Source organism: Sorex fumeus, unplaced genomic scaffold, assembly GCF_029834395.1.
Source record: "Sorex fumeus unplaced genomic scaffold, SorFum_2.1 ptg000087l, whole genome shotgun sequence".
Taxonomy (NCBI): domain Eukaryota; kingdom Metazoa; phylum Chordata; class Mammalia; order Eulipotyphla; family Soricidae; genus Sorex; species Sorex fumeus.
This window is the reverse complement of record NW_026606144.1, coordinates 3,670,460-3,694,628: the sequence shown is the minus strand read 5'-3', so window position 1 is coordinate 3,694,628 and position 24,169 is coordinate 3,670,460.

The window sequence follows — 24,169 nt, the reverse complement described above, 5'->3', positions numbered from 1 at the left end:
TCCAGATTGGAATTGAACCTATGGAACATTCTGTAGTCTAGATTCCAATGAATTCTGAAGTATGCTTTGTGTGGACAGGAAAAGAATAATTTGACCACTGTGTAGTGGATTTACAGTTCAACAGCACATCTGCGAGTGAGAATAGAACGCTGAAAATCAGCATTCAGTTACTTAGATATTCACCATTCGTGTAACTAAAATCTGCCTGGAGTGGAGATTCGATGATTTCCAGATCGGCAGTGAATGAATGGAACATTGTGTCGTGGAGATTATAATGGTTTCTGAAGTCTAAGTTATGTGGACAGGAAAATTCAGAGCTGACCAGGGATGAGTGGACATTCAGGTGAACAGCACTCCTGCGAGTGTGATCAGGCCGCTGAAAAGCAGCCTTGGGTTACTGGTATATTCAACACTAGAGAAACGAAATCCGGTCTGGAGTGGATATTGGATGAATTCACGATTGGGAGTGAGTGAATGGAACATTCTGTAGTGATGATTCCTATTACTTCTGAAGGCTGGGTTTTGTGGAAAGGAAAATGTAGAGCTGACCAGGGTTGAGTGGACAGCCAGTTGAACAGCACGACTCCGAGAGTGAACATGCCTATGAAAACCGGAATTGGATACTTCGACATTCACCAGTGATGTAACGAAACCTTGCCTGGAGTGGAGATTCGAAGAACTTGAGATTAGCAGTGAATGACTGGAATATTCTGTAGAAGAAATTCAAATGATTTCGAAAGTCTGGGTTGTCTGGACAGACAATGGAAGAGCTGACCAGGTTGGAGTAGATAGCCCGTTGAACAGCAGGCCTGGGAGTGTGAAGCAGAAGCTGGAAAAAAAGATTAGGTTACATGGACATTCTCCAATGTTGCAAAGAAAGCAAGCCTGGAGTGGAGATTCCATGAATATGATATTGGCATGGTATGAATGGAACATTCCGTAGAAGAGATTCCAATGACTTCTGAAGTCTGGGTTTTGTGTACAGGAAAATGAAGAGCAGAGCAGGGAAGAGAGGATAGCCTGTTGAACAGCAGACTGCGACTTTGAACTGGCTGCTGAAAACCAACATTGGGTTTCTTGGATATTCAACATTCGTGTAAAGGAATCCTTCCTGTAGTGGAGATTCTAAGAATTCCCGATTGGGAGTGAATGAATGAAACATTCTGTAGTGGAGATTCCAATTACTTCTGAAGTCTGGGTTTTGTGGGCAGGAAAATGTAGAGCTGACCAGGGTTGTGTGGATAGTCAGTTGAACAGCACTCCTGCGAGTGTGAACAGGCCGGTGAAAAGCAGCCTTGGGTTACTTGGACATTCAAAACTAGAGAAACGAAATCCGGCCTGGAGTGGAGATTCGATGTATTCCAGATTGGAAGTGAATGAATGGAATATTCTGTAGTGGAGATCCCATTGAATTTTGAAGTCTGGGTTGAGTGGACAGAAAAATGAAGAGCTGATCAGGTTGGAGAGGATAGCAAGTAGAAAAGCACAACAGCGAGTGTAAACAGTCCGCGAAAAACCAGCATTGGGGTACTTGGATATTGACCAGTGGTGTAACGAAATCCTGCCTGGAGTGAAGATCCGATGAATTCCAGATTGGCAGTGAATGAATTGAACATTCTGTACAGGAGATTCCAATCAATTCTCAAGTCTAGGTTGTGGGGAAAGGAAAATGTAGAGCTGACCAAGGTTCTGTGGATAGCCAGTTGAACAGCACGCCTGGGAGTGTGAAGCGGACGCTGGAAAACAGCATTAGGTTGCTTGGACATTCTCCAGTGGTGCAACGACAGCATGCCTGGAATGGAGATTCCATGAATTCGATATTGGCAGGGAATGAATGGAACATTCTGTAGGAGAGATTCCAATGATATCTGAAGTCTGGGTTTTGTGTACAGAAAAATGAAGAGCAGAGTAGGGAAGAGAGAATAGCCTGTTGAACAGCATACTGCGACTTTGAACTGGCTGCTGAAAACCAACAATGGGTTACTTGGATATTCAACAGTGATGTAAAGGAATCCTGCCTGGTGTGGATATTCGATGAATTCCCGATTGGGAGTGAATGAATGGAACATTCTGTAGTGGAGATTCCAATTACTTCTGAAGTCTGGGTTTTTTGGACAGGAAAATGAAGAGCTGACCAGGGTTGTGTGGATAGGCAGTTGTACAGCACGCGTGCTAGTGTGATCATGCTTCTGAAATCCAGCATTGGATTCCTTGGACATCATCAGTGGTGTAACGAAAGCCTGCCTGGCGTTGGAGATTCGATGAATTTCAGATTGGAATTGAATCAATGGACCAGTCTGTGTGGAGATTCCAATGAATTCTGAAGTATGGTTTTTGTGGACAGGAAAAGAATAATCTGACCACTGTGTAGTGGATTGCCAGTTCGACAGCACGTCTGGGAGTGAGAACAGAACGCTGAAAATCAGCATTCAGTTACATAGATATTCACCAGTCGTGTAACTAAAGTCTGCCTGGAGTGGAGATTCGATGAATTCCAGATCGGCAGTGAATGAATGGAACATTCTGTAGTGGAGATTCTATTTCATTTTGAAGTCTGGTTTGAGTGGACAGGAAAATGAAGAGCTGATCAGGTTGGAGAGGATAGCCAGTAGAATAGCACACAAGGGAGTGTGAACAGGCCGCGAAAAACCGCATTGCGGTACTTGGATATTGACCAGTGTTGTAACGAAATCCTGCCTGGAGTGGAGATTCGATGAATTCCAGATTGGCAGTGAATGAATGGAACATTCTGTACAGGAGATTCCAATCAATTCTGAAGTCTAAGTTACGTGGACAGGAAAATGAAGAGCTGACCAGGGTTGAGTGGATAGTCAGTTGAACAGCACTCCTGCGAGTGTGAACAGGCCGCTGAAAAGCAGCCTTGGGTTAGTTGTACATTCAACACTAGTGAAACGAAATCCGGCCTGGAGTGGAGATTCAACGAATTGCAGATTGGGAGTGAATGAATGGAACATTCTGTAGTGGAGATCCCATTGAATTTAGAAGTTTGGGTTGAGTGGACAGAAAATTGAAGAGCTGATCAGGTTGGAGAGGATAGCCAGTAGAATAGCACACCAGGGAGTGTGAACAGGCCGCGAAAAACCAGCATTGCGGTACTTGGATATTGACCAGTGTTGAAACGAAATCCTGCCTCGAGTGGAGATTCGATGAATTCCAGATTGGCAGTGTATGAGCGGAATATTCTGTAGTGGAGATTCAAATGATTTCGAAAGTCGGGGTTGTATGGACAGGAGTTGGAAGAGCTGACCAGGTTGGAGTGAATAGCCCGTTAAACAGCACGCCTGGGAGAGTGACGCGGACGCTGGAAAACAGCATTAGGTTACTTGGACATTCTCCAATGGTGCAACGAAAGCATGCCTGGAGTGGAGATTCCATGAATTCGATATTGGCAGGGAATGAATGGAACATTCCGGAGGAGAGATTCCAATGATTTCAGAAGTCTGGGTTTTGTGTACAGGAAAATGAAGAGCAGAGCAGGGAAGAGTGGATAGCCTGTTGAACAGCAGACTGCAAATTTGAACTGGCTGCTGAAAACAAACATTGGCTTACTTGGATATTCACCAGTGGCATAAAGGAATCCTGCCTGGAGTGGAGATTCGATGAATTCCCGATTGGGAGTGAATGAATGGAACATTCTGTAGTGGAGATTCCAATTACTTCTGAAGTCTGGGTTTTGTGGACAGGAAAATGAAGAGCTGACCAGGGTTGAGTGGATAGGCAGTTGGACAGCATGCCTGCGAGTGTGACCATACCTCTAAAATCCAGCATTGGATTGCTTGGACATCATCAGTGGTGTAAGGAAAGCCTGCCTGGCGTTGGAGATTCGATGAATTCCAGATTGGCATTGAATAAATGGAACAGTCTGTAGTGGAGATTCCAATTATTTCTGAAATCCGATGTGTGTGGACAGGAACATGAAGAGCAGACCAGGTTACAATGGATACCCAGTTGAACAGCAGGCCTGCGAGAATGGACAGTCCTCTGAAAACCGCTTTGGGTTACTTGGACATTCACCAGTGGTATAACGAATGCGTTCATGGAGTGGAGGTTCAGATGAATTCCCGATTCGCCGTGAATGAATTGAACATTTTGTAGTGGAAATTCCAATGATTTCAGACGTGTGGGTTGTTTGGACAGTAAAAGAAAGACTTGACCACTGTGGAGTGGATAGCCAGTTGAATAAAATGCATGCAAGTGTGATCAGTATGCTGAAAACCAGCAATGTGTTACTTGGACATTCACCAGTGGTGTAAAGAAAGCCTGCCTGGAGTGTAGGTTCCAAGAAATCCAAATAGGCAGTGAATGAATGGAACATTCTGTAGTGGAGATTCCAATGGTTTCTGAATTCTACGTTGTAAGGACAAGAAACTGAAGAGCTTACCAGGTGGGATTTGATAGCCAGTTAAAGACCAGGCAGGAGAATTTCAACAGGCTGCTGAAAACCACCATTGGGTTACTTGAATATTCACCAGTGGTGTAAAGAAATCCTGCCTGCAGTGGAGATTCGACGAATTCCCGATTGGCAGTGAATGAATGGAACATTCTGAAGTGGAGATTCTAATGGTTTCTGAACTCTGGGTTATGTGAACAGGAAAAAGAAGAGCTGAACAGGGTTTTGTGGACAGTCAGTAGAATAGCAGGACTCCGAGTGTGAACACGCCTGTGAAAACCAGCAGTGGTTACTTGGACGTTCACCAGTGGTGTAACGAAAGCTTGCCTGGAGTGCAGATTCGAAGAACTTCAGATTAGCAGTGTATGAGTGGAATATTCTGTAGTGGAGATTCAAATGATTTCGAAAGTCTGGGTTGTGTGGACAGGAAATGGAAGAACTGACCAGGTTGGAGTGGATAGCGCGTTGAACAGAACGCCTGAGAGAGTGAAGCGCACTATAGAAAACAACATTAGGTTACTTGGGCATTCTCCAATGGTGCAACGAAAGCATGCATGGAGTGGAGATTCCATGAATTCGAAATTGGCAGGGAATGAATGGAACATTCTGTAGGAGAGATTCCAATGATTTCTGAAGTCTGGGTTTTGTGTACAGGAAAATGAAGAGCAGAGCAGGGAAGAGTGGATAGCCTGTTGAACAGCAGACTGCGACTTTGAACTGGCTGCTGAAAACCAACATTGGGTTACTTGGATATTCACCAGTGGTGTAAAGGAATCCTGCCTGGAGTGGAGATTCAATGAATTCCCGATTGGGAGTGAATGAATGGAACATTCTGTAGTGGAGACACCAATTACTTCTGAAGTCTGGGTTTTGTGGACAGGAAAATGAAGAGCTGACCAGGGTTGACTGGATAGGAAGTTGGACTGCACGCCTGCGATTGTGATCATGCCTCTGAAATCCAGCATTGCATTCCTTGGACATCATCAGTGGTGTAACGAAAGCCTGCCTGGCGTTGGAGATTCGATGAATTTCAGATTGGAATTGAATCAATGGACCAGTCTGTAGTGGAGATTCCAATGAATTCTGAAGTATGGTTTTTGTGGACAGGAAAAGAATAATCTGACCACTGTGTAGTGGATTGCCAGTTCGACAGCACGTCTGGGAGTGAGAACAGAACGCTGAAAATCAGCATTCAGTTACATAGATATTCAACAGTCGTGTAACTAAAGTCTGCCTGGAGTGGAGATTCGATGAATTCCAGATCGGCAGTGAATGAATGGAACATTCTGTAGTGGATATTCTATTTCATTTTGAAGTCTGGTTTGAGTGGACAGGAAAATGAAGAGCTGATCAGGTTGGAGAGGATAGCCAGTAGAATAGCACACCAGGGAGTGTGAACAGGCCGCGAAAAACCAGCATTGCGGTACTTGGATATTGATCAGTGTTGTAACTAAATACTGCCTGGAGTGGAGATTCGATGAATTCCAGATTGGCAGTGAATGAATGGAACATTCTGTACAGGAGATTCCAATCAATTCTGAAGTCTAAGTTACGTGGATAGGAAAATGAAGAGCTGACCAGGGTTGAGTGGATAGTCAGTTGAACAGCACTCCTGCGAGTGTGAAAAGGCCGCTGAAAAGCAGCCTTGGGTTACTTGGATATTCAACACTAGTGAAACGAAATCCGGCCTGGAGAGGAGATTCAACGAATTGCAGATTGGGAGTGAATGAATGGAACATTCTGTAGTGGAGATCCCATTGAATTTAGAAGTCTGGGTTGAGTGGACAGAAAATTGAAGAGCTGATCAGGTTGGAGAGGATAGCCAGTAGAATAGCACACCAGGGAGTGTGAACAGGCCGCGAAAAACCAGCATTGCGGTACTTGGATATTGACCAGTGTTGTAACGAAATCCTGCCTCGAGTGGAGATTCAATGAATTCCAGATTGGCAGTGTATTAGTGGAATATTCTGTAGTGGAGATTCAAATGATTTCGAAAGTCTGGGTTGTGTGCACAGGAAATGGAAGAAATGGCCAGGTTGGAGTCGATAGCCCGTTGAACAGCACGCCTGGGAGAGTGACGCGGACGCTGGAAAACAGCATTAGGTTACTTGGACATTCTCCAATGGTGCAACGAAAGCATGCCTGGAGTGGAGTTTCCATGAATTCGATATTGGCAGGGAATGAATGGAACATTCCGTAGGAGAGATACCAATGATTTCTGAAGTCTGGGTTTTGTGTACAGGAAAATGAAAAGCAGACCAGGGAAGATTGGATAGCTTGTTGAACAGCAGACTGCGACTTTGAACTGGCTGCTGGAAACCAACATTGGGTTACTTGGATATTCATCAGTGGTGTAAAGGAATCCTGCCTGGAGTGGAGATTCGATGAATTCCCAATTGGGAGTGAATGAATGGAACATTCTGTAGTGGAGATTCCAATTACTTCTGAAGTCTGCGTTTTGTGGACAGGAAAATGAAGAGCTGACCAGGGTTGAGTGGATAGGCAGCTGGACAGCACGCCTGCGAGTGTGATCATGCCTCTGAAATCCAGCATTGGATTCCTTGGACATCATCAGTGGTGTAACGAAAGCATGCCGGGAGTTGGAGATTCGATGAATTCCAGCTTGGAATTGAATCAATTGAACTGTCTGTAGTGGACATTCCAATGAATTCTGAAGTATGGTTTGTGTGGACAGGAAAAGAATAATCTGACCACTGTGTAATGGATTTCCAGTACTACAGCACGTCTGCGAGTGAGAACAGAACGCTGAAAATCAGCATTCAGTTACTTAGATATTCACCAGTTGTATAACTGAAGTCTGCCTGTAGAGGAGATTCGATGTATTCCAGATCGGCAGTGAATGAATGGAGCATTCTCTAGTGGAGATTATAATGGTTTCTGAAGTCTAAGTTACGTGGACAGGAAAATGTAGAGCTGACCATGGTTGAGTGGATAGTCAGTTGAACAGCACTCCTGCGAGTGTGAACAGGCCGCTGAAAAGCAGCCTTGTGTTACTTGTACATTTAACACTAGTGAAACGAAATCCGGCCTGGAGTGGAGATTCAACGAATTGCAGATTGGGAGTGAATGAATGGAACATTCTGAAGTGGAGATTCTAATGGTTTCTGAAGTCTGGGTTATGTGAACAGGAAAAAGAAGAGCTGACAAGGGTTGAGTGAACAGCCAGTGGAACAGCACGATTCCGAGTGAGAACACGCCTATGAAAACCAGCATTGCTTACTTGGATATTCACCAGTTGTGTAAGGAAAGCTTGCCTGGAGTGGAGATTCGAAGAACTTCAGATTAGCAGTGTATGAGTGGAATATTCTGTAGTGGAGATTTAAATGATTTCGAAAGTCTGCGTTGTGTGCACAGGAAATGGAATAAATGACCAGGTTGAGGTGGATAGCCCGTTGAATAGCACGCCTGGGAGAGTGATGCGGACGCTGGAAAACAGCATTAGGTTACTTGGACATTCTCCAATGGTGCAACGAAAGCATGCCTGGAGTGGAGATTCCATGAATTCGATATTGGCAGGGAATGAATGGAACATTCCGTAGGAGAGATTCCAATGATTTCAGTAGTCTGGGTTTTGTGTACAGGAAAATGAAGAGCAGAGCAGGGAAGAGTGGATAGCCTGTTGAACAGCAGACAGCGACTTTGAACTGGCTGCTGAAAACCAACATTGCGTTACTTGGATATTCAACAGTGGTGTCAAGGAATCCTGCCTGGAGTGGAGATTCGATGAACTCCAGATTGGGAGTGAATGAATAGAACATTCTAGTGGAGAGTCCATTGAATTTTGAAGTGTGTGTTGAGTGGACAGGAAAATGAAGAGCTGATCAGGTTGGAGAGGAAAACCAGTAGAATAGCACAACAGCGAGTGTGAACAGGCCGAGAAAAACCAGCATTGGTGTACTTGGATATTGACCAGTGTTGTAACGAAATCCGGCCTGGAGTGGAGATTCCATGAATTCCAGATCGGCAGTGAATGAATGGAACATTCTATAGTGGAGACTATAAAGATTTCTGAAGTCTAAGTTATGTGAACAGGAAAATGTAGAGCTGACCAGGGTTGAGTGGATAGTCAGTTGAACAGCACTCCTGCGAGTGTGAACAGGCCGCGAAAAACCAGCATTGGGGTTCCTCGATATTGAACGGTGGTGTACCGAAATCCTGCTTGGAGTAGAGATTCGATGAATTCCAGAATGGCAGTGAATGAATGGAACATTCTGTACAGGAGATTCCAATCAATTCTGAAGTCTATATTGTGGGGACTGGAAAATGAAGAGCTGACCAGGTTTCAGTGGATAGCCAGTTGAACAGCACGCCTCCGAGGGGGATCAGGACAATGAAAAAGAGCAGTGTGTTACTTGGACATTCAACAGTGGTGTAACGAAAACCTGCCTGGAGTGGAGATTCAGATGAATTCCAGATTCGCAGTGAATGAATGGAACGTTCTGTAGTGGAGATTCCAATTATTTCTGAAATCCAATGTGTGTGGACAGGAAAATGAAGAGCAGACCAGGATAGAAAGGATAGCCAGTTGAAGAGCAGGCCTGCGAGATTGAACAGTCCTCTGAAACCAGCATTGGGTTACTTGGACATTCACCAGTGGTATAACGAATGCGTTCATGGAGTGGAGGTTCAGATGAATTCCCGATTCGCAGTGAATGAATTGAACATTCTTTAGTGGATATTCCAATGATTTCTGTCGTGTGGGTTGTTTGGAAGGTAAAAGAAAGACTTGACCCATGTGTAGTGGATAGCCAGTTGAATACCATGCATGCGAGTGTGAACAGTATGCTGAAAACCAGCAATGTGATACTTGGACATTCACCAGAGGTGTAACAAAAGCCTGACTGGAGTGTTGGTTCCAAGAATTCCAAATAAGCAGTGAATGAATGGAACGTTCTGTAGTGGAGATTCCAATGGTTTCTGAATTATACGTTGTATGGACAAGAAATTGAAGAGCTTACCAGGTGGGATTTTATAGCCAGTTGAAGACCAAGTCTGCGAATTTGAACAGGCTGCTGAAAGCCACCAATGGGTTACTTGAATATTCACCAGTGGTGTAAAGAAATCCTGTCTGCAGTGGAGATTCGATGAATTCTAGATTGGCAGTGAATGAATGGAACATTCTGAAGTGGAGATTCTAATGGTTTCCCGAAGTCTGGGTTATGTGAACAGGAATAAGAAGAACTGACCAGGGTTGAGTGGACAGCCAGTGGAACAGCACGACTCCGAGTGTGAACACGACTATGAAAACCAGCATTGGTTACTTGGACATTCACCAGTGGTGTAACGAAAGCTTCTCTGGAGTGGAGATTCGAAGAAATTCAGATTAGTAGTGAATGAGTGGAATTTTCTGTAGTGGAGATTCAAATGATTTCGAAAGTCTAGGTTGCGTGGACAGGAAATGGAAGAACTGACCAGGTAGGAGTGGATAGCCCATTGAACAGCACGCCTGGGAGTGTGAAGCGGACACTGGAAAACAGCATTACGTTACTTGGACATTCTCCAATGGTGCAACGAATGCATGCCTGGAGTGGAGATTCCATGAATTCGATATTGGCAGGGAATAAATGAAACATTCCGTAGGAGAGATTCCAATGATTTCTGAAGTCTGGGTTTTGTGTACAGGAAAATGAAGAGCAGAGCAGGGAAGTGTGGATAGCCTGTTGAACAGCAGACTGTGACTTTGAACTGGCTGCTGAAAACCAACATTGCGTTACTTGGATATTCACCAGTGGTGTGAAGGAATCCTGTCTGGAGTGGAGATTCGATGAATTCCCGATTGGGAGTGAATGAATGGAACATTCTGTAGTGGAGATTATAATGATTTCTGAAGTCTTTGTTATGTGGACAGGAAAATGTAGAGCTGACCAGGGTTGAGTGGATAATCTGTTGAAAAGCACTCCTGCGAGTGAGAACAGGCCGCTGAAAAGCAGCCTTGGGTTACTTGTTCATAAAACACTAGTAAAAAGAAATCCGGCCTGGAGTGGAGATTCGATGAGTTCCAGATTGGGAGTGAATGAATGTTACATTCTGTAGTGGTGGTTCCATTGAATTTTGAAATCTGGGTTGAGTGGACAGGAAAATGAAGAGCTGATCAGGTTGGAGAGGATAGCCAGTAGAATAGCACACCAGCGAGTGTGAACATGCCGCGAAAAAACAGCATTGCGGTACTTGGATATTGACCAGTGGTGTAACGAAATCCTGCCTGTCGTGGAGATTCGATGAATTCCAGATTGGCAGTGAATGAATGGAACATTCTGTACAGGAGATTAAAATCATTTCTGAAGTCTAGGTTGTGGGGACAGGAAAATGAAAAGCTGATTCGGGTTCAGTGGATAGCCAGTTGAACAGCACGCCTCCGAGGGGGATCAGGACAATGAAATCGAGCAGTGTGTTACTTGGACATTCAACAGTGGTGTAACGAAAGCCTGCCTGGAGTGGAGATTCAGATGAATTCTAGATTCGCAGTGAATGAATGGAACGTTCTATAGTGGAGATTCCAATTATTTCTGAAATCCGATGTGTGTACACAGGAAAATGAAGAGCACACCAGGTTAGAATGGATAGCCAGATGAACAACAGGCCTGCGATATTAAACAGTCCTCTGAAATCCAGCATTGGGTTACTTGGACATTCACCAGTGGTATCACGAATGCGTTCATGGAGTGGAGGTTCAGATGAATTCCCGATTCTCAGTGAATTTACTGAACATTCTGTAGTGGATATTCCAATGATTTCTGTCGTATGGGTTGTTTGGACAGTAAAAGAAAGACTTGACCACTGTGGAGTGGATAGCCAGTTGAATATCATGCAAGCTAGTGTGAACAGTATGCTGAAAACCAGCAATGTGATACTTGGATATTCACCAGAGGTGTAACAAAAGCCTGACTGGAGTGTTGGTTCCAAGAATTCCAAATAAGCAGTGAATGAATGGAACGTTCTGTAGTGGAGATTCCAATGCTTTCTGAATTCTACGTTGTATGGACAAGAAACTGAAGAGCTTACCAGGTGGGATTTTATAGCCAGTTGAAGACCAAGCCTGCGAATTTGAAGAGGCTGCTGAAAGCCACCATTGGGTTACTTGAATATTCACCAGTGGTGTAAAGAAATCCTGTCTGCAGTGGAGATTCGATGAATTCCAGATTGTTAGTGAATGAGTGGAACATTCTGAAGTGGAGATTCTAATGGTTTTCCGAAGTCTGCGTTATGTGAACAGGAAAAAGAAGAGCTGACAAGGGTTGAGTGGAAAGCCATTTGAACAGCACGACTCTGAGTGTGAACACGCCTATGAAAACCAGCATTGGTTACTTGGACATTCATCAGTGGTGTAACGAAAGCTTGCCTGGAGTGGAGATTCGAAAAACTTCAGATTAGCAGTGAATGAATGGAATATTCTGTGGTGGGGATTCAAATGATTTCGAAAATCTGGGTTGTGTAGAGAGGAAATGGAAGATCTGACCAGGTTGGAGTGGATAGCCCGTTGATCATCACGCCTGGGAGTGTGAAGCAGACGCTGGAACACAGCATTAGGTTACTTGGACATTCTCCAATGGCGCAACGAAGCATGCCTGGAGTGGAGATTCCATGAATTCGATATTGGCAGGGAATGAATGGAACATTCCGTAGGAGAGATTCCAATGATTTCTGAAGTCTGGGTTTTCTGTACAGGAAAATGAAGAGCAGAGTAGGGAAGAGTTTATAGCCTGTTGAACAGCAGACTGCGACTTTGAACTGGCTGCTGAAAACCAACATTGGATTACTTGGATCTTCACCAGTGATGTAAAGGAATCCTGCCTTGGGTGGCGATTCAATGATTTCCCGATTGGCAGTGAATGAATGGTACATTCTTTAGTGGAGATTCCAGTTCCTTCTGAAGTCTGGGTTTTGTGGACAGTGAAATAAAGAGCTGACCATGGTTGAGTGGATAGGCAGTTGGACAGCACGCCTGCGAGTGTGATCATGCCTCTGAAATCCAGCATTGGATTCCTTGGACATCGTCAGTGGTGTAATGAAAGCCTGCTGGAGTGGGAGATTCGATGAATTCCAGATTGGAATTGAATGAATGGAACATCTGTAGAGGAGATTCCAATGAATTCTGACGTATGGTTTGTGTGGACAGGAAAAGAATAATCTGACCACTATGTAGTGGATTGCCAGTTCAACAGCACGTCTGCGAGTGAGAAGAGAACGCTGAAAATCAGCATTCAATTACTTAGATATTCACCAGTCGTGTTACTGAAGTCTGTCTGGAGTGGAGATTTGATGAATTCCAGATCGGCAGTGAATGAATGGAACATTCTGTAGTGGAGAATCCATTGAATTTTGAAGTCTCGGTTGAGTGGACAGGAAAATGAAGAACTGATCAGGTTGGAGAGGATAGCCAGTAGAATAGCACACCAGCGAGTGTGAACAGGCCGCGAAAAAAACAGCATTGGGGTACATGGATATTGACTAGTGGTGTAACGAAATCCTGCCTGGAATTGAGATTCGATGAATTCCAGATTGTCAGTGAATGAATGGAACATTCTGCAATGGAGATTCTAATGGTTTCTGAAGTCTGGGTTATGTGAAGAGGAAAAAAAGAGGTGACCAGGGTTGAGTGGACAGCCAGTGGAACAGCACGACTCCGAGTGTGAACACGCCTATGAAAACCAGCATTGGTTACTTAGACATTCACCAGTGGTGTAACGAAAGCTTGCCTGGAGTGGAGATTCGAAGAACGACAGATTAGCAGTGAATGAGTGGAAATTTCTGTAGTGGAGATTCAAATGATTTCGAAAGTCGGGGTTGTATGGACAGGAATCGGAAGAGCTGACCAGGTTGGAGTGGATAGCCCTTGAACAACACGCCTGGTAATGTGAAGCGGACGCTGGAAAACAGCATTAGGTTACTTGGACATTCTCCAATGGTGCAAGGAACGCATGCCTGTAGTGGAGATTCCATGAATTCGATATTGGCAGGGAATGAATGGAACATTCCGTAGGAGAGATTCCAATGATTTCTGAAGTCTGGGTTTTGTGTACTGGAAATTGAAGAGCAGAGCAGGGAAGAGTGGATAGCGTGTTGAACAGCAGACTTCGACTTTCAACTGGCTGCTGAAAACCAACATTGGGTTACTTGGATATTCACCAGTGGTGTAAAGGAATCCTGTCTTGAGTGGAGATTCGATGAATTCCCGATTGGGAGTGAATGAATGTAACATTTTTTAGTGGTGGTTGCATTGAGTTTTGAAGTCTGGATTGAGTGGACAGGAAAATGAAGAGCTGATCAAGTTAGAGATATAGGCAGTAGAATAGCACACCAGCGAGTGTGAACAGGCCGAGAAAAACCAGCATTGGGGTAATTGGATATTTACCAGTGGTGTACCGAAATCCTGCATGGAGTGGAGATTCGATGAATACCAGATTGGCAGTGAGTTAATGGGACACTCTGTACAGGAGACTCCAATCAGTTCTGAAGTCTAGGTTGTGGGGACAGGAAAATGAAGAGCTGAGCAGGGTTCAGTGGAGAGCCAGTTGAACAGCACGCCTCCGAGGGGGATCAGCCCAATGAAAACGAGCAGTGTGTTACTTGGACATTCAACAGTGGTGTAAGGAAAACATTCCTTGAGTGGAGATTCAGATGAATTCCAGTTTCGCAGTGAATGAATGAAACGTTCTGTAGTGGAGATACCAATTGTTTCTGAAATCCGATGTGTGTGGATAGGAAATGAAGAACAGACCAGGTTACAATGGATAGCCAGTTGAACAGCAGTCCTGCGAGATTGAACAGTCCTCTGAAAACCAGCATTGGGTTACTTGGACATTCACCAGTGGTATAACGAATGTGTTCATGGAGTGGAAGTTCAGATGAATTCCCGATTCGCAGTGAATGAATTGAATATTCTGTAGTGGATATTCCAATGATTTCTGTCGTGTGGGTTGTTTGGACAGTAAAAGAAAGACTTGACCACTGTGGAGTGGATAGCCAGTTGAATAGCATGCATGCGAGTGTGAACAGTATGCTGAAAACCAGCAATGTGTTAATTGGATATTCACCAGTGGGGTAAAGAAAGCCTGCCTGGAGTGTAGGTTCCAAGAATTCCAAATAAGCAGTGAATGAGTGGAACATTCAATAGTGGAGATTCCAATGGTTTCTGAATTCTACGTTGTATGGAAAATATTCTGAAGACCTTACCAGGTGGGATTTTATAGTCAGTTGAAGACCAGGCCTGCGAATTTGAACTTGCTGCTGAAAACCAACATTGGCTTACTTGAATATTCACCAGTGGTGTAAAGAAATCCTGCCTGCAGTGAAGATTCGATGAATTCCAGATTGGCAGTGAAGGAATGGAACATTCTGAAGTGGAGATTCTAATGGTTTCAGAAGTCTGGGTTATGTGAACAGGAAAAAGAAGAGCTGACCATGGTTGAGTGGACAGCCAGTTGAAGAGCACGACTCCGAGTGTGAACACGCCTATGAAAACCAGCATTGGTTACTTGGACATTCACCAGTGGTGTAGCGAAAGTTTGCCTGGAGTGGAGATTCGAAGAACTTCAGATTAGCAGTGAATGTCTGGACTTTTCTGTAGTGGAGATTCAAATGATTTCGAAAGTCTGGGTTCCGTGGACAGGAAATGGAAGAGCTGACCAGGTTGGAGTATATAGCGTGTTGAACAGCACGAATGGGAGTGTGAAGCAGACGCTGGAAAACAACATCAGGTTACATGGACATTCTCCAATGGCGCAAGGAAAGCATGCCTGGAGTGGAGATTCCATGAATTCCATAATGGCTGGCAATGAATGGAACATTCCGTAGGAGAGATTCCAATGATTTCTGATGTCTGGCTTTTGTGTACAGGAAAATGAAGAGCAGAGCAGGGAAGAGTGGATAGCCTGTTGAACAGCAGACTGCAACTTTGAACTGGCTGCTGAAAGCCAACATTGGGTTACTTGGATATTCACCAGTGGTGTAAAGGAATCCTGCCTGGAGTGGAGATTCGATGAATTCCCGATTTGGAGTGAATGAACGTAACATTCTGTAGTGGAGATTCCAATAACTTCTGAAGTCTGGGTTTAGTGGACAGGAAAATGTAGAGCTGACCAGGGTTGTGTGGATAGTCAGTTGAACAGCACTCCTGCTAGTGTGAAAAGGCCGCTGAAAAGCAGCCTTGGGTTACTTGTTCATTCAACACTAGTGAAACGAAATCCGGCCTGGAGTGGAGATTCGATGAGTTCCAGATTGGGAGTGAGTGAATGTTACATTCTGTAGTCGTGGTTCCATTGAATTTTGAAATCTGTTTTGAGTGGACAGGAAAATGAAGAGCTGATCAGGTTGGAGAGGATAGCCAGTAGAATAGCACACCAGCAAGTGTGAACAGGCCGAAAAAACCAGCATTGGGGTACTTGGATATTGACCAGTTGTGTAACGAAATCCTGCCTGGAGTGGAGATTCGATGAATTTCAGATTGGCTGTGAATGAATGGAACATTCTGTACAGGAGATTCCAATAATTTCTGAAGTCTATGTTGTGGGGACAGGAAAAAGAAGAGCTGACCAGGGTTCAGTGGATAGCCAGTTGAACAGCACGCCTCCGAGGGGGATCAGGACAATGAAAACGAGCAGTGTGTTACTTGGACATTCAACAGTGGTGTAACGAAACCTGCCTGTAGTGGCGATTCAGATGAATTCCAGATTCGCAGTGAATGAATGGAACATTCTGTAGTGGAGATTCCAATTATATCTGAAATCCGTTGTGTGTCGAAAGGAAAATGAAGAACAGACCAGGTTACAATGGGTAGTCAGTTGAGCAGCAGACCTGCGAGATTGAACAGTCCTCTGAAAACCAGCATTGGGTTACTGGGACATTCACCACTGGTATAATGAATGCGTTCATGGAGTGGAGTTTCAGATGAATTCGCGATTCGCAGTGAATGAATTGGACATTGTGTAGTTGATATTCCAATGATTTCTGTCGTGTGGGTTGTTTGGACAGTAAAATAAAGACTTGACAACTGTGGAGTGGATAGCAAGTTGAATAGCATGCATGAAGTGTAAACAGTATGCTGAAAACCAGCAATGTTTTACTTGGACATTCACCAGTGGTGTAAAGAAAGACTGCCTGGAGTGTAGATTCCAAGAATTCCAAATAGGCAGTGAATGAATGGAACATTCTGTAGTGGAGATTCCAATGGTTTCTGAATTCAACATTGTATGGACAGGAAAGTGAAGAGCTTCCCAGGTGGGATTTTATAGCCAGTTGAAACCAGGCCTGCGAATTTGAACAGGCTGCTGAAAACCACCATTGGGTTACTTGAATATTCACCAGTGGTGTAAAGAAATCCTGTCTGCAGTGGAGATTCGAAGAATTCTAAATTGGCATTGAATGAATGGAACATTCTGAAGTGGAGGTTCTAATGGTTTCTGAAGTCTGGGTTATGTGAACAGGAAAAAGAAGAGCTGACCATGGTTGAGTGGACAGCCAGTTGAACAGCACGACTCCGAGTGTGAGGACGCCTATGAAAACCAGCATTGGTTACTTGGACATTCACCAGTGGTGTAATGAAAGCTTGCCTGGAGTGGAGATTCGAAGAACTTCAGATTAGCAGTGAATGAGTGGAATATTCTGTAGTGGAGACTCAAATGATTTCGAAAGTCTGGGTTGTGTGGTTAGGAAATTGAAGAGCTGATCAGGTTGGAGTGTATAGCCCGTTGAACAGCATGCATGGGAGTGTGAAACAGACGCTGGAAAACAGCATTAGGTTACTTGGACTTTCTCCAATGGTGCAAGGAAAGCATGCCTGGAGTGGAGATTCCATGAATTCGATATTGGCAGGGAATGAATGGAACATTCCGTAGGAAAGATTCCAATGATTTCTGAAGTCTGAGTTTTCTGTACAGGAAAATGAAGAGCAGAGCAGGGAAGAGTGGATAGCCTGTTGAACAGCACACTGTGACTTTGAACTGGCTACTGAAAACCAACATTGGGTTACTTGGATATTCATCAGTGGTGTAAAGGAATCCTGCCTGCAGTGGAGATTCGATGAACTCCAGATTGGGAGTGAATGTATGGAACTTTCTGTAGTTTAGATTCCATTGAATTTTGAAGGGTGGATTGAGTGGAGAGGAAAATGAAGAGCTGATCAGGTTGGAGAGGAATGCCAGTAGAATAGCACACCAGCGAGTGTGAATAGACCGCGAAAAACCAGCATTGGGGTACTTGGATATTGACCAGTGTTGTAACAAAATCCTGACTGGAGTGGAGATTCCATGAATTCCAGATTGGCAGTGAATGAATGGCACATTCTGTACAGGAGATTCCAATCATTTCTGAAGTCTATCTAGTGGTGACAGGAAAATGAAGAGCTGACCAGAGTTCAGTGTATAGACAGGTGAACAGCACGCCTCCAAGGGTGATCAGGACAATGAAAAAGAGCAGTGTGTTACTTGGACATTCAACAGTGGTGTAACGAATGCCTGCCTGGAGGGGCGATTCAGATGAATTCCAGATTCGCAGTGAATGAATGGAACATTCTGTACTGGAGATTCGAATTATTTCTGAAATCCGATAGGACAGGATTTGTGGACAGGAAAATGAAGAGCAGACCAGGTTAGAATGGATAGCCAGTTGAACAGCAGACCTGCGAGATTGAACAGTCCTCTGAAAAGCAGCATTTGGTTACTTGGACATTCACCAGTGGTATCACGAATGCGTTCATGGAGTGGAGGTTCAGATGAATTCCCGATTCGCAGTGAATGAATTGAATATTCTGTAGTGGATATTCCAATGATTTCTGTCGTGTGGGTTGTTTGGACAGTAAAGAAAGACTTGACCACTGTGGAGTGGATAGCAAGTTGAATAGCATGCATGCAGTGTAAACAGTATGCTGAAAACCAGCAATGTGTTACTTGGACATTCACCAGTGGTGTAAAGAAAGCCTGCCTGGAGTGTAGGTTCCAAGAACTCCAAATAGGCAGTGAATGAATGGAACATTCTGTAGTGGAGATTCCAATGGTTTCTGAATTCTAAGTTGTATGGACAAGAAACTGAAGAGCTTCCCAGGTGGGATTTTAGAGCCAGTTGAAGACCAGGCCTTCGAATTTGAACAGGCTGCTGAAAACCACCATTGGGTTACTTGATTATTCACCAGTGGTGTAAAGAAATCCTGTCTGCAGTGGAGTTTCGAAGAATTCCAGATTGGCAGTGAATGAATGGAACATTCTGAAGTGGAGATTCTAATAGTTTCTGAAGTCTGGGTTATGTGAACAGGAAAAAGAAGAGCTGACCATGGTTGAGTGGACAGCCAGCTGAACAGCACGACTCCGAATGTGAGCACGCCTATGAAAACCAGCATTGGTTACTTGGACATTCACCAGTGGTGTAACGAAAGCTTCTCTGGAGTGGAGATTCGAAGAAATTCAGATTAGCAGTGAATGAGTGGAATATTCTGTAGTGGAGATTCAAATGATTTCGAAAGTCTGGGTTGTGTGGTTAGGAAATGGAAGAGCTGACCAGGTTGGAGTGGATAGTCCGTTGAACAGCACGCCTGGGAGCGTGAAGCGGACGCTGGAAAACAGCATTAGATTACTTGGACATTCTCCAATGGTGCAATGAATGCATGCCTGGAGTGGAGATTCCATGAATTCGATATTGGCAGGAAATGAATGGAACATTCCGTAGGAGAGATTCCAATGATTTCTGAAGTCTGAGTTTTCTGTACAGGAAAATGAAGAGCAGAGCAGGGAAGAGTAGATAGCCTGTTGAACAGCAGACTGTGACTTTGAACTGGCTACTGAAAACCAACATTGGGTTACTTGGATATTCACCAGTGGTGTAAAGGAATCCTGCCTGGAGTGGAGATTCGATGAGCTCCAGATTGGGAGTGAATGAATGGAACATTCTGTAGTGGAGATTCCATTGAATTTTGAAGTGTGGATTGAGTGGAGTGGAAAATGAAGAGCTGATCAGTTTGGAGAGGAACGCCAGTAGAATAGCACACCAGCGAGTATGAACAGGTCGCGAAAAACCAGCATTGGAGTACTTGGATATTCAACAGTGTTGTAACGAAATCCTGCCTGGATTGGAGATTCGATGAATTCCCGATTGAGAGTCAATGAATGGAACATTCTGTAGTGGAGATTCCAATTACTTCTGAAGTCTGGGTTTTGTGGACAGGAAAATGAAGAGCTGAGCAGGGTTGATTGATAGGCAGTTGGACAGCACGCCTGCGAGTGTGATCATGACTCTGAAATCCAGCATTGGATTCCTTGGACATCATCAGTGGTGTAACGAAAGCCTGCCTGGAGTTGGAGATTCAATGAATTCCAGATTGGAATTGAATCAATGGCACAGTCTGTAGTGGAGATTCCAATGTATTCTGAAGTATGGTTTGTGTGGACAGGAAAAGAATAATCTGACGACTGTGTAGTGGATTGCCAGTTCAAAAGCACGTCTTCGATTGAGAACAGAACTCTGAAAATAAGCATTCAGTTACTTAGATATTCACCAGTCATGTAACTAAAGTCTGCCTGGAGTGGAGATTCGATGAATTACAGATCGGCAGTGAATGAATGGTACATTCTGTCGTGGAGATTATAATGGTTTCTGAAGTCTAAGTTACGTGGACAGGAAAATGTAGAGCTGACCAGGGTTGTGTGGATAGTCAGTTGAACAGCACTCCTGCTAGTGTGAACAGGCCGCTGAAAAGCAGCCTTGGGTTACTTGGATATTCAACACTAGTGAAACGAAATCCGGCCTGGAGAGGAGATTCAACGAATTGCAGATTGGGAGTGAATGAATGGAACATTCTGTAGTGGAGCTTCCATTGAATTTTGAAGTCTGGGTTGAGTGGACAGGAAAATGAAGAGCTGATCAGGTTGGAGAGGATAGCCAGTAGAATAGCACACCAGCGAGTATGAACAGGCCGGGAAAAACCAGCATTGGGGTACTTGGATATTGACCAGTGGTGTAACGAAATCCTGCGTGGAGTGGAGATTCGATGAATTTCAGATTGGCAGTGAAGGAATTGACCATTCTAAAGTGGAGATTCTAATGGTTTCTGAAGTCTGGGTTATGTGAACAGGAAAAAGAAGAGCTGTCCAGGGTTGAGTGGAGAGCCAATTGAACAGCACGACTCCGAGTTTGAACATGCCTATGAAAACCAGCATTGGTTACTTGGACATTCACCAGTGGTGTAATGAAAGCTTGCCTGGAATGGAGATTTGAAGAACTTCAGATTAGCAGTGAATGAGTGGAATATTCTGTAGTGGAGATTCAAATTATTTCTGAAGTCCGATGTGTGTGGACAGGAAAATGAAGAGCAGACCAGGTTAGCATGGATAGCCAGTTGAACAGCAGGCCTGCGAGATTGAACAGTCCTCTGAAACCATCATTGGTTTGCTTAGACATTCATCCGTGGTATAACGAATGCGTTCATGGAGTGGAGGTTCAGATGAATTCCCGATTCGCAGTGAATGATTTGAATATTCTGTAGTGGATATTCCAATGATTTCTGTCGTGTGGGTTGTTTATACAGTAAAAGAAAGACTTGACCACTGTGGAGTGGATAGCCAGTTGAATAGCATGCATGCTAGTGTGAACAGTATGCTGAAAATCCAGCAATGTGTTACTTGGACTTTCAGCAGTGGTGTAAAGGAAGCCTGCCTGGAGTGTAGGTTCCAAGAATTCCAAATAGGCAGTGAATGAATGGAACATTCTGTAGTGGAGATTTAATTGGTTTCTGAATTCTACGTTGTATGGACAAGAAACTGAAGAGCTTACCAGGTGGCATTTGATAGCCAGTTGAAGACCAGGACTAAGAATTTGAACAGGCTGCTGAAAACCACCATTGGGTTACTTGATTATTCACCAGTGGTATAAAGATATTCTGTCTGCAGTAGAGATTCGATGAATTCCAGATTGGAATTGGATCAATGGTACAGTCTGTAGTGGAGATTCCAATGTATTCTGAAGTATGGTTTGTTTGGACAGGAAAAGAATAATATGACGACTGTGTAGTGGATTGCCAGTTCAAAAGCACGTCTTCGATTGAGAACAGAACTCTGAAAATAAGCATTCAGTTACTTAGATATTCACCAGTCATGTAACTAAAGTCTGCCTGGAGTGGAGATTCGATGAATTACAGCTCGGCAGTGAATGAATGGTACATTCTGTCGTGGAGATTATAATGGTTTCTGAAGTCTAAGTTATGTGGACAGGAAAATGTAGAGCTGACCAGGGTTGTGTGGATAGTCAGTTGAACAACACTCCTGCTAGTGTGAACAGGCCGCTGAAAAGCAGCCTTGGGTTACTTGTTCATTCAACACTAGTGAAACGAAATCCGGCCTGGAGTGGAGATTCGATGAATTCCAGACTGGGAGTGAATGAATGGAACATTCTGTAGTGGAGATTCCATTGAATTTTGAAGTCTGGGTTGAGTGGACAGGAAAATGAAGAGCTGATCAGGTTGCAGAGGATAGTCATTAGAATAGCACAACAGCGAGTGTGAACAGGCCGCGAAAAACCAGTATTGGTGTACTTGGATATTGACCAGTGGTGTAACGAAATCCTCCGTGGAGTGGAGATTCGATGAATTCCAGATTGGCAGTGAATGAATTGACCATTCTGAAGTGGAGATTCTAATGGTTTCTGAAGTCTGGGTTATGTGAACAGGAAAAAGAAGAGCTGTCCAGGGTTAAGTGGAGAGCCAATTGAACAGCACGACTCCGTGTGTGAACATGCCTATGAAAACCAGCATTGGTTACTTGGACATTCACCAGTGGTGTAATGAAAGCTTGCCTGGAATGGAGATTTGAAGAACTTCAGATTAGCAGTGAATGAGTGGAATATTCTGTAGTGGAGATTCAAATTATTTCTGAAATCCGATGTGTGTGGACAGGAAAATGAAGAGCAGACCAGGTTAGCATGGATAGACAGTTGAACAGCAGGCCTGCGAGATTGAACAGTCCTCTGAAAACCAGCATTGGTTTGCTTGGACATTCATCCGTGGTATAACGAATGCGTTCATGGAGTGGAGGTTCAGATGGATTCCCGATTCGCAGTGAATGATTTGAATATTCTGTAGTGGATATTCCAATGATTTCTGTCGTGTGGGTTGTTTAGACAGTAAAAGAAAGACTTGACCACTGTGGAGTGGATAGCCAGTTGAATAGCATGCATGCGAGTGTGAACAGTATGCTGAAAATCCAGCAATGTGTTACTTGGACTTTCACCAGTGGTGTAAAGGAAGCCTGCCTGGAGTGTAGGTTCCAAGAATTCCAAATAGGCAGTGAATGAATGGAACATTCTGTAGTGGAGATTCAATTGGTTTCTGAATTCTACGTTGTCTGGACAAGAAACTGAAGAGCTTACCAGGTGGCATTTGATAGCCAGTTGAAGACCATGACTAAGAATTTGAACAGGCTGCTGAAAACCACCATAGGGTTACTTGATTATTCACCAGTGGTGTAAAGATATTCTGTCTGCAGTGGAGAGTCGATGAATTCCAGATTGGCAGTGAATGAATGGAACATTCTGAAGTGGAGATTCTAATGGTTTCTAATGTCTGTGTTATGTGAACAGGAAAAAGAAGAGCTGACAAAGGTTGAGTGGACAGCCAGTGGAACAGCACGACTCCGAGTGTTAACACGCCTATGAAAACCAGCATTGGTTACTTGGACATTCACCAGTGGTGTAAGTGGGGGCAACTAAAACTTCATGGGAAGGGGGGTGTTCCGGTCCGTCCTTCACGCCCTACCGAGGTCACCAGTTGCCACCAGCGAGCGGCTGTCCAGCACGGCCACGGCCCCAGAAGCACAAGTACTTAATGCAGAACCCGGAAGCTTGGAGCAGAAAAGTGAACGGACCATGCGTTAATCCAGGCCATCAAGTCTGCCGGAGGAGAAAGGTTGTTGCCCCATTCGCCCTCTCTTCTCTGGAAAGAATGATGGTGGCTGCATGGGAGCCTTGTGGACAGCAGGTATGAGCCGGGGGAGTGGGGGCGACTAAAACCTCATGGGAAGGGGGGCGTTCCGGTCCGTCCTTCACGCCCTACTTAGGTCACCAGTTGCCCCCCCGCGAGCGGCTCTCCAGCATGGCCATGGCCCCAGAAGCACAAGGACTTAATGCAGAACCCGACATCTTGGAGCAGAAAAGTGAAAGGACTATGCGTTAATCCATGCCATTATGTCTGCCCGGAGGGGAAAGGGTGTTGGTCCCTTCCACCCTCCTCCCTCTGGAAAGAAAGATGGCGGCCACATGGGAGCCTTGTGGACAGCAGGTATGAGCCGGGGGTGTGGAGGCGACTAAAACCTCATGGGAAGGGGGGCGTTCCGGTCCGTCCTTCATGCCCTACCGAGGTCACCAGTTGCCCCCCGCGAGCGGCTCTCCAGCACGGCCACGGCCCCAGAAGCACAAGGACATAATGCAGAACCCGGCAGCTTGGAGCAGAAAAGTGAACAGACTATGCGTTAATCCAGGCCATCAGGTCTGTCCGGAGGGGAAATGGTGTTGCCCCAGTTGCCTTCTCCTCTCTGGAAAAAAAGATGGCGGCCGCATGGGAGCCTTGTGGACAGCAGGTATGAGCCGGGGGTGTGGGGGCGACTAAAACCTTATGGGAAGGGGGGGCGTTCCAGTCCGTCGTTCACGCCCTACCGAGGTCACCAGTTGCCCCCCGCGAGCGGCTCTCCAGCACAGCCACGGCCCTAGAAGCACAAGGACTTAATGCAGAACCCGGCAGCTTGGAGCAGAAAAGTGAACAGACTA